Below are 12,345 nucleotides of genomic sequence, written 5' to 3'. Positions count from 1 at the left end.
ATTAAAAATTAAAAATCAACACTTAAATCATTGAATTATGAACCAAGGTTAATACTTAAAAATCTTTTTTAAAGCTCAGTTAAGAGTAGTTTAAGTGAAGCAACACAACATATAATTTACTTGAATAAGGTAGAATATCCAAATTCTCTGAATTGAAGTTTAACTTTATTTATATTTTTTTATTATGGTACAAAGACATCACAAATTTGTATGCGGTATCAAATGTTATTTCAGTGGCTTTCAATCCATGTTCCTTTGGAGCAAATTTAGGCAGCAACTACAGGTTACACATGGAAAGTCTTAGACACACAGATAATAGTCATAACCAGGACTATCCTGGTTACAAGAAAATTAAAATGAAATTAATAAGCAAAATACTAAATACTTTACAATTTATGTTGCTTATTATTTATATTTTAAAGCACATTAACATATATGATTCATTCAATTTAAAAATAATGTCAGGGGGCTTACATGTTAGCCATTATTTTGTACTGAATACACAATTCCTCAAACATTTTAAGTAATTTCATCAAGGTAAATAGATAATTAGTAGATAAGACAGAGTTAAAACCAAACTCCACTGATTCCTGTGTCATCACAATGCTAGTGTTACAATAAATTATCATTTCCAACAACTAAGATTCCATTGTTAATTCAATCAATACATATACTGAGTGACTTTTTTGTAACGTGAAATTTAAACGAAGGCAAGGATACTGAGAAATATGTCAACGATCACACAGAGAAAATTGGAGCAGGTGCTCATTATCAGAAATGGCGATCATAATAAAAATGTATTGATTTCAATTAGAACAATGTGGAAAAGGGCAAGAATGAGGATAAGGAAAAGGGACTAAGCATTTACATAGCACTTACTCCTGTTCCCCAAACATAGTCTGTGCTGTGTGGTTTGTATACCTTAATTTATCTCAGTTCCCACCAGACTGATATGGTAGCATGCTTGCCATTAAGTTTACAAATGAGAAATGGTCTGAGATCATTTAAAGGAGTTACCCAGGTTCACACAGAATGGGAAGAGCAATGCCAGACTTGCAATCAGTTCTGTTTTTCATCAAAGTCATGCTCACTTGATGGTTAAGAACATGATAACAAAGAAATGGGTCAACTGGAGCAGTCATCTACTTAATACTGAAAAACTAGGAAACTTTCAGAAACAAAGATGGTAGAATAGAATAGAAAGGTTTTGTCTTTTATATCTAGAAAGAATTTAATACACTTTACTGTTGGTTCACAAACTGGTCCTCATACACGAAAGGCAAGGAGAGACCCAAGAAAGAGGCAGACCACTCCAGATTGGTTTGTGGCAGGTTTTATAAGCAGGGGAACTTACATAGGAGGTTTGTCTTAGGTAGCCACAGAGGAGTAGATCTCTGCACCCACCAGAATCTTAACATCTACATAGAGGTCTTAAGTGGGTGTATATAGAGCCACTTATACCATCCAGGTGACCTCAACAAAACACTGCTCTCTCAATGGTGCATCCTTGAAAACAGCTCCAGCTGTGGGGACAGTGGGCAGCAAGTATATTCCAAGGGGAGGGGATGTGGATTGCCTCTGATTGCCCAGGTCTAACTCTTGGGCCAAGTGGTGGCCAGGTCCTCTCTATGATCTTCTCCAAAAATTACTAGGAATAGATTCATAAATTCTAGAAATACTTCTTTTTCTGAGGTTCATACTCATTCATTTAATCTTTTCTTCATCCTTTCTTTCTATGTTCAACAATTATGTAATTATGCCTACTTAAACATCAGACAAAAAAATAACTACATTTGAGCATTGGGTGAGTCCCTCCATATATAAGACAATGTGCCAGGTACCTTAAAAAACACAGCTTATTATCTCTGAGTCTCAGACAATTGTCAGGATAAAGAAATATAAATCTAGCCAGAAAAATTCTCTTTATCCTCTGTAATGGAAGAAAAAATCAGGTGATTATCTCCTCCCATGGAATTCTTTGTGTTTTGGAGAGTATGGTACTATAACACATGAGGGATCCAGTGTTAGTCACAGCTACCAGAATACTATAAACACCCAAATCCTGGTCAGTTTTAGAGAGCCAAGGAATAGATTTCCTTCCTGCTCTCACGGCCACTTTGTCTTCAGCTAATTCAACCATCCATCTTACATGTGGGTCATGTATATACTCATGTTCTGCATCATACTGAGAGGTTCATTTATATATTTCTTCTTCAAATTTCCTTATATTCTCCATTTTTTGTTCCAATTCCTTGATCATTTAGACAGAGTAGTTGACACTGCCCTTGTGTCAGAGTAAATCCACATTACAGAATGTCTATTTTACCAGGCAAAATTGGCATTGGACAAATTTTCTTTCTCCACTGCCCATAAGTAAATTTCAATCCTGAAATTTATTTACGGGCAGTGGAGAAAGAAAATTTGATGCCACTTTATTCACCCTGATGCTGATGCCAATACATTATGTAATGCCATCTCTAAACCAGGCTCATTTTGTTTCTTCTATCTCCATCAACTGGTAATAGAAAATTCCCTATGAAGCCACTGGGATTTCAAGTTTTAAGAACTTATAAAAACCTTTCCTTAAGAATCACAATGCTTATATCTCCAGTTTATATAACAAAACCTTAGTCAGTGTAACAACTTTATGGATATTTTGTGAAGTGAGGCAGGAATACTGATGTAATAATCCATCCAGGTTTGTTATCTTGTGATCCATTCCTCTAGTAATCTCCTTTTAATAGGTCATTATTTCATCTAGATTTGCATTAATAGAACCTCACCTGCTTGAGTGAGCATGGACTCTTGTAGACACACACTTTCCATTAAAACTGAGCTAAAATATATACCCTCTCCTCCTTCAAAAAACACCCTAAAATTTACTCCATGTACACAATCCCAGATTTTAGTGAATTGCTATAATTCTTTTCAGAAATACTTTTCTCTTTGGGATATATTCTGCATTTGAAAGTTTGGGACAAATTAGGATGCACCAATTATAGAAATAATAGTAAAAATCATAGGGAAATGAGGGGTATCTTTAGGTACCAACTACTATGGCATTCAGGTGAAGGGACTACAGCATCTTCAACAGAAAATGATCAGAGAAGGGAGAGTCAACTTTTTTTTATAAGATAGAAGAGAGTGGCAGAAGAGGATATTCAAGCATTAGGACCCTCCAGATCCTCCTGGATAAAACTATTTCAACATTTCAGATAATATATTTTCCTTCTTTATTTGTATTAATATCTCTTTACACAAATGCTGAGAATACAGAAAAAGCTGAGAATACAGCTCTTAATGCAATTTAACAACCTGAGAAACAAATTTTAAGTTTGATTTCTGGTCATTTCAATTGTCAGTTGTAAGAAAATAAATGTTATTTGTTATTTCAGTATAGTCACACATAAAAGTCCTTGAATTTCAGTGACTTGAGGGAACTCAAATATTTGAGCTGGGCTATTTGTTTACTTTGAATTATCCCACCTATCCATTCATGGCTACACTACTGTGTGGCCTTAGAAGTCCTGCTCTTTACAATAATCTGTGGCAGAAGTTGTGTAGTAGTCAAGAACAACTTCTGCCACAGAAAAACTTAATTAATTTTTTCCCTTTATGTGACATGGACTGTGAAGCCCCATGCCATATTAGAGCTTAATTTTCTATCCTATTATAAATTTGCTTCTTTGATGCTCTATTGAATAGATCCAATCCTCTAGTTTGCTGTTCTTTATCAATTAGAACTCTTTAGTTGCAGTTAAGATGGTCTGACTCTAGTTACATAATCATAAGGGCAATTATTCTAGAAGGAAAAACTAGAAATCAGACGAGGAAATTGGTAGTTATCAATGCAATTCAGATGTGAATCTGGATCTGATACAGTTGTATTACAAGAGCAGCATCATGGGGATTTAGCTGCAAGGACTGAGTGAACTCCAAAATTTAGGTGTCTTTATTCATTTCCTTATGATTCATTTTTCAGGAAAAGAAGATTCAGTTGTCTAACTTGGGTTTCACATTTACTCTTTGTCTAGGGTAGGAACTAATTTCATTATACAGAATTCTGTGGAGGAAAAGTTAAAACATCCAAAGACTATCAGGATGATTTTAAAAAGTGGAAATATATGCTGCATATGTGGGTTACATTAGGTGTAAATATTTGTGTTTTGGAAATCCATTTCCCTGCTCAGCATTATACAGGTCTACAAAACCTAAATAGGGTTCAAATGGCTTCACTTACCTGATACAGGTAGAGCCTCCATACTCACCTGTCTCTGTTGTAGGATGCTTATATGGTACAGGTTTTATGATCTTCATCATAAGATTATACAGGCTCAGAGGACATAATCCATGTTGCATTCATGTCTTTTATCTCCCACAGTGTTTTACCTGTGGTAGAAGCCTTATGAATATTAGTTGAATTGAAACATATACATAATAGTTTAAGCTAGTGACTGTATGGTTTCTTATTTGGAGTCTTTTTTTTTTTTTTTCCCCCACTATGTAGGAGATGTAGTTGTTAGATTACTTGATGTATGTTATTCAGGTAACAATATAATAATTGACTTAACATTCAGGACCTTTAAAAATCAAATTAGAAAAACATGACATTATTTTGAGAAGCATGGATCAAAACTCATTTCTATGACTATCACTTGATGACGCTTTCTCATTTATGTCATTACTTATGGTCTCACATTTATTTTTCATTAACTCCTATATTCAACAAAGCCTCTGTTACATGCAAGCAAATAACATTTCTACATACTAACTCTGTCAGGGATTTCAATAGTTTTCTGAAAAGTTATAATGATAACTTTTCCATAACTATAAAGTGTATCCCCTTTATGAGACCTCAGGTGATAGGTAGTGATAGCTTGGACTTCTGAAATACAATTCCCCCCCCTCCGTGAATAGAGGAGAAACAAAACTCTTTTTCTTTAGAAGAGAAATGTCCAGAGTGAGTTGTATTTTGATTATTTGTGTTAGTTATAATAGCTTTTGTATTTGTCAAGAGTTACAATTGGAATGTTTTGAAGTTTGCACCCTGACTGTAATTGGAAAATAAATTTCAAGTCTTTTTGTTTACCTAGAGATGAGCCTCACATTTTCAAAAGCACAAAAGATCTAGGTTCAAGGATTCAATGTGAGAGTGTGTGTAGGAATTGAAGCCTCTTACTATCTGTAGACCCTACAAAGGCAAATCCTATGCCTAGATACTGACACTCTTAATTTTGTTAAGAATTTCCCTGTATGTCTTCCAAGAAGTAAAAACCCCCTCCAGAATAAGAAATATACAACTCTGGGCTAGTTTGCAGTCAAATTGGGATGCATTTTCTTGTTTATTATCCCATGTTGCATGGGATCTCCTGAGGTACATAGCAAGAAGACTGTGATGGTTTTATTGTCCCAAATGACCATGGCTCATTCCATTATCTCAAAAGAACCTGTTTTTCTTTCATCATCACCCACCACTTGTGCTACACTGTCTGGGTTTGCATTGGTAAACAAGCAGAGATTATTTCAACCACAGGGCCCTTTCCCTTGCTATTTCCTCTGTTTTGGATGTTCATTTAAAGACATACATAGGTTTGGTTTCCTCTCATAAATGTGGCACAACCGCCATGCCATCTCCCCAGAGAGGCCTTCCCTGACCACATTTTCTAATTTTGGCTTTCTAGGCAATATCCCATTACCTTGGGATATTATATTTGTTTATTATATATATTTGTTTATTTGATACCCAGGCAAGAATGGAAGCTTCTTTAACCAAGACCTTGCCTGTCCTCAGAATGCACAGTATTACTTTTCACATGGTGGTATTAATAAAAGCTAACTCATAGCAATCCTTATTATGTTCTAGACTCTGTTCTTATCACATAACTCATTTGATACTCAAAACAACACCTTAAGTTATTTAACCACTTTCCTCTTTCTAGAGATGAGGAAACTGAGGCACAGGGGAGTTATGTCAGTTTTCTCCACACATACCTATCATCAAGGCATTTAGGACCCAGAGGCTGTGGTGTCAAATGCTAACTACTTTTCTTGAGTTGACACTCAAAAATGTTTATTTATTTATTTATTTTGTGGTACACAGGCCTCTCACTGTTGTGGCCTCTCCCATTGCTGAGCACAGGCTCTGGACACACAGGCTCAGGAGCCGTGGTCACAGACCTAGCTGCTCCGCGGCATGTGGGATCCTCCCGGCCCGGGGCACGAACCCGTGTCCCCTGCATCGGCAGGCAGACTCTCAACAACTGCGCCACCAGGGAAGCCCCAAAAATATTTATTGATGCATGAATCAACACAGAATTCATGAAAGGCTAAGAATAAACATGATTTGCAGCTATTTTCTAAATATATGATAAAGCATAAATCTATACCATACAGAGAATATATAATTCTAACTCAACTCAGAACTATATTATTACAGACATTTTCTTATCTGGCATGGTTCAATTTAGAGTTGTTTGGTTGAAATTTTTCAGTTATAGTTCAGAATCATTAAATATTGATGCAAATTTATCTTAAATATTAACTTAAGCACCAGTGCATGCAGTCTGTGCTGGAAAACCCAGGAGGGACGTGGTGTCTGACTGAGGCAGGCAGCGGCAATTTCATGTGTTCCCTGGACCTGTTGAAAGTATTGCAGGTGCTGGTTGAGAGACAAGACTTAAATACTTCAATATTAATGTGTATTAATATAGGATATTTAATTATTTATCTAAAAATGCTATTTTTTACATGCAATGCATGTGGAAAATCAGCAAAGAAAGTGCAAAAGGGTAATACATGTGGTTTTTTGGATTCAGGCTCAAAGTTTTTGGTTTGAGTACCTTCTCACTAATTTGAAATCTCTGTCATCTTTCTTGGGTAAATCACATCCAAAAATGTACTCTAGACAATTTCAGAGTTAAGTTTTTTAAAAGAGAGAGCAAAATAAAAACTGTTTGCAAAGTCATCGTAGTGCAAAATGCTTCCATTATTTTTTTGTATAATATCTCCAGTCTTTTTCAGCTTTTGTGCCCTCACTTAATTAGCAAATTTTTAGTGACTTGCCTGGTTGTACTTGAAAGCATTCAACTAATTTTTATGGAAACAACTCTTTTCTGACAATCATAATTGGATTGATGCAATATTTAATTAAATTATGTAAATATAATAACCGATATAGCTGGAATGAATAGGCTTGGAAACAGCAAAATCAATTTTAATGAACATAATATTCAGCTTGTGGGAGCAAATATTCATAAGGTTTTTAGAGAGTAATCTACAAACTGCATGTGTTTATCAAACTTTGGGCTAAGTTAAATTCTTGAGCTGAATAGTAGAACGTAGATTAATCCTGGAAAAAGTTAAGCAGGCTTTATTTAAAATAAATTCCTCAGTCATAATGGTCAGTCACAGGTATCTGACGACTGTTGATTATGTTGTTCATAACTGTATGTAGCTCACATGTGAAGTATCTCTCCTGCACTGGCCTCTGAAGGGTAGCAGAATATGCCATCCCAAAATATGCCACTTTGACATAAGGTTTATTTTGAGCTAAAATCATTTAAAAAACAGCAGACACAGGAAGAGCATTTTAATCTTCCCTGTCTTCCTGAAGATAGGAGGTAAAAACTCCCTTATGAAAGATGTCCTCCCTGTACCAGGAAAAAAGAAACATTCTTCAATAGGAGTCATAGCCGAGAGAATTCTGCACAAACAGCCGTTGGTAAAATCATTCTTATCTTCCTTTAGCTTCCTCACATAGTTTAGCAACTTTTTCACATCTACCTTTCTTTGTTAAACCTGGTATAAATACGTTTAGGTTTTGTTACTTCTTTGGATCTTCCTTTCCTTATGAGGGCTCCTGTGTCACATAAAACTTATATAAGTCTGTATCCTTTTCCCCTGTTAATGTGCCTTATGTCAGTTCAGTCCTCAGGTCCAGCCAAAAAGCTCTAAGGGGATAGAAGTAAAAATCTGCCACCTCTACACCTCTTAGTTTTATCATGCCAAGTTTAAGAGCAAGATATTTTATAATAAAAAATAATATATTGAATTCAAGTCTCAAATTTGCCACTTATTAGCTGTGTTATTTTTTAGTAAATTTCTTAACCTCTCCACATCTCAGATTCCTCAACGATAAAATGGAAATATATATATATATATATATATATATATATACACATATATACATCAGCTTGTTGCTAAAGTAAAATCAATATACAATGAATTGAATGTAATACCAGGTAAAAAGTACAGATTAAAGATATGGTAGCTGTAACTATACTCCCAGTCTTCTATAATACCTATAATCTGTAATACCTTCTTTTATCAGAGTTATCCTTGTTTCTGTATTTTCTACATACCCTTCAGGCTTGGAAAGGTCAAAGATATATAATTTTACTCCTCATACTTTCTCTTGGAAATGGCTTTCTATTAATGCTGTCCTCGGTTCACTACATTCTCTCACTCTGTCCATCAGTGAGAAACATTTGGCTAATCCAACTCCTTTCCATTTATTTTGCCAATGCATGTTATCACCTATTAGTTTGCTGAGAAAACTCATCTGAAGTAATTTTCTGACATACATGTAATTGAATTGGGTGGTAAAAAATCCAACCAACATATGCAATGGAGGAGCAATTGAATACCCTATTTATTATAAGAAAAATCAGAAACTTAATAGAGGGCAAGCGTGAGAGATTATCTTTGAGATATTTAGAGTAATAGTGTAAGAGCAAAGCTAGAAGACAGATAAGTAAAGTTCTGAGACCTGGACGTGTAGTTGTAGAGCCGTTGCCACAAGAAAGAGAACTTTCCTGATTATCCAAAAGGCACTCCTTTGCAGGAGGCATCACATAAACATTACTGTTCAGGTTCTAATTACGAGCATAATCTTCTGCTTTAAGGTGTACATTAGAGGCCCTGGTCACATACCAAACCTGTAAAAAGCCTAATCACTGCAGTAAAAGCATACCTGGACACCAAAATAATTTTAAGTTTGGTAAATATAATAGACATATAACAATGATTTTAGTCACTATAGAAATAGGAAAACTAAAAATGTTGTAATTCAAGTCTATAAAATCATAAAAAGAACGAGAGACTTTGGAGCATGAAGTGTTTCCCCACATCCCAGAGCATTCATACTAGAGCACTTTCTCCTTAAAAACTTGAAAGAGATCATTTCAAGGTAAATAAAACAGATTCCACTGTACCTTGAAAGTAAATTTATGAAAATTATTATCCTGAAAAGTAATGAGTCTTAGAGACCAAAATTATAATTTGCACTCTCATGTCAGTTGCTAAGGCTACATGCATAAATATCTTAAAATTTGCTCTTTCTTCCTTCCTTCTTTCTCTTTCTCTCTCTTTATTGCTCTCACTCTCTCTCTCTCTCTCATTAGATTTCCCTCATAGATAACTCAATCATTATGATTTTTACTGAATTGTACATAACCAGGAACTTGACTGTAAAAAACAAATCTCTCAATAGGACAAAAATGCTTTAATGGAAAGGTGGAAAGCAAGACTGAACTACTTCTCAAATTTTATATGTGTTCTCTGAAAACATAGGAGCATTGCACTATGACTAATAGAGCTAATGAGTTATTTCCAATACTGATTAGTTGTACGGTCTTGTAAACCTTAGTTTGTTTATCTTCAAAATGGCAAAAAAATCTTTCTCACAGTTATGTTGGTGAAATAAAGGAGATGATAAACTATGGAACATGTTTCCTACAATTCCTGGTACAGAGGAAGCTTTTGATAAATGGTAATTAAATTGTTTTGATCAGTATCCACTATTGTACTATAATTTATATGATATAAGGAAGTAAAATTAAGCTGAGTGCATGTTTGACAAGCCAGCTGATTTTGGATTTCCACAAATGGCAGGTGCTACAAACTTTACTGTAGTTAGTAATGTCATACTCTGTACCATTTATTGAGATAGAAACCACTGGACCACCACAGAAAACTCAAGCAAACACTATATGTATACATATTATATATATATATATATATATATATATATATATATATATATATATTGTAGGCTAGAATGTAATGTCTAATGGTGTTTGATTTAGAAAAAAATACATATGTTTAGTTCTTGTCTATATGTATACATATTATATATATATATATATATATATATATATATATATATAATATGTATACATATAGACAAGAACTAAACATATGTATTTTTTTCTAAATCAAACACCATTAGACATTACATTCTAGCCTACAAGGTAGTAGAAAGACCCCAGGAGCTAAATAACAGCTATGGTGAAAAAAAATTCCTAACCTTATCACATTTCAGTGTCTTCTAAAGCAGCAGTTAGATCTCATTTTCTGTAATATATATGGATACAGATAAAAATAAAGAGCTATGTGTGAAGTTTTGTGGACAATATAATAAAGGCATGCCATTAACTGATGTTTTGGGAAGCTTACAGTCTTTTGAAGAAATAAGAATTGTAAGGGATTAAACAAAAGGCTCATAATAGTATATAATTAATTAGAATATATTATTTAATATATATATGATAAGCCATTGAGACAATATCTGGTCTGTTACTAAAAAATGATTAATTCAGCTGATGAGTATATAGGACATAAAGCTGTACTTTATTACTTGCAGAGAATAAGACCAAAGCACATGCATAGACTTAGTTGAATGTTTGACCAAGGTTAATGCTTGCGAGTTACTCTAATTACACCTACCTGATCTAGAAGACACATTTTCTGTAATTCTCAACCATGATTGACAAGGCACCAGTGGGCATATGGGAAGAGGAAACTTACCTATTTGTAATGACTATCACGTACCAGTGTACGGAACCCATGTTTATTCATTAGAAGTGCAGAGCAAAATCACTAGGACACCTTTCTCAAGGACTTAATTTCCAAGGAGCCTGACTTACCACCCTCACTTGAGAAGCACTGCTGTAAAGAATAATCAGTTCCTGATTTCTCAGATCAAGGGCTCTACAATTTGTCCTATAGTAGAGGAAGTTTATGGAAGTTGTATGCAATTAAAATACTTTGTAAGAGCTTAAAAAATTGTACTTCCAAAATATCTAGAGTGGAGTGAGTGAAAAGATGGAATAGAATTGATCTATATTTTACCAATGAACAAAACTTGGATTGGTGAATCAAGAAAGCAGACTTCAGTACAGTGTGAAGAATTTTCAGGATATATTGAAATGGCCCTCTTTCAATGAAGTGTTACTCTATCATGACAAATTTCTAGAGGAAGTTGAAATATCAGTGGCATATATATGGCACTCCTGTTCTTCTGCTCTACCAATTATAGTTACAATTAATTGATTATTATGCTTTTTTTTACTGCTGAGCTTGGATGAAGTAAGAATGTTTCTTAACACAGCATTGTGGGTAGTGAATAAAATAGATTAAATTTGGCATGCAATATAAAATCTATTTGCTGTACTGGAACTAAATGATTTCTGTCTCTTTAAATCTAAGATTTATGAATCAATATTCAGGATATTTTAAGAAATATACAATGCATAATTTTTGTAATTCTAGTGTCTGCCCTTCTGTATATGCATTGTGAAATCCAGAGGGCTTCACTGTAAAGCTATTTCTCCAAAACTGTCAAAATATTCAAAAGTACTTTCAAATTTTTCTCAGTAAATATTAATCATATATAGGAGAATAATAGTACCAAATTTCCTAAAATCCAATGTAAATTAATAAAATATTACTTCGTGTGGAAAACATTTAGTGACCTACAATACAGATGCAATTTTAATGGACTTGTTGCAAGTGTAATATATGGGGACATGGAAAATTTTGTTTTAACAAGTGTTATAAAAAAGAAGTGTACTTATGAAAGTCATAATACCCAAAGGATAAGAACTAGAAGACAAAAAATTATTACATCTATTCCAAAATCATATTTAAGATGTTAAAATCATATTATGCTCAGCCATTAAATTCAAATGTTTTATTAGTAACATAGGTGATATTGATGTATTAGAAGAGTCAATTGTTAAAACTTTTAGAATGCATCCTGACATTATTTTTACTAGATAATGACAAAATCATTAGTCTTACATTTTTCATGGTCACTAAGCCTATTCTTGTTTAAGTAACTAAATATTCTGGTTTGTGGTAGTTAATTATTGCTGCATAACAAATTATCCCAGGTTAAATATTTTATTATCTCATAACTTCTGTGAGTCAGGAATTCCAGGCACCATTTAGCTGGGTCATCTGATTCAGGTCTCTGACAAGACTTCAATCAAAGTGTCAGCTGGGACTATGGTTTCATCTGAAGGGTCAATTGGTGCAATCCACTTCTGAGCTCATCCATATGAT

Source organism: Lipotes vexillifer, unplaced genomic scaffold (assembly GCF_000442215.2).
Source record: "Lipotes vexillifer unplaced genomic scaffold, Lipotes_vexillifer_v1.1 scaffold714, whole genome shotgun sequence".
NCBI classification, from domain to species: domain Eukaryota; kingdom Metazoa; phylum Chordata; class Mammalia; order Artiodactyla; family Lipotidae; genus Lipotes; species Lipotes vexillifer.
Note: the sequence above shows the minus strand (reverse complement) of the source record.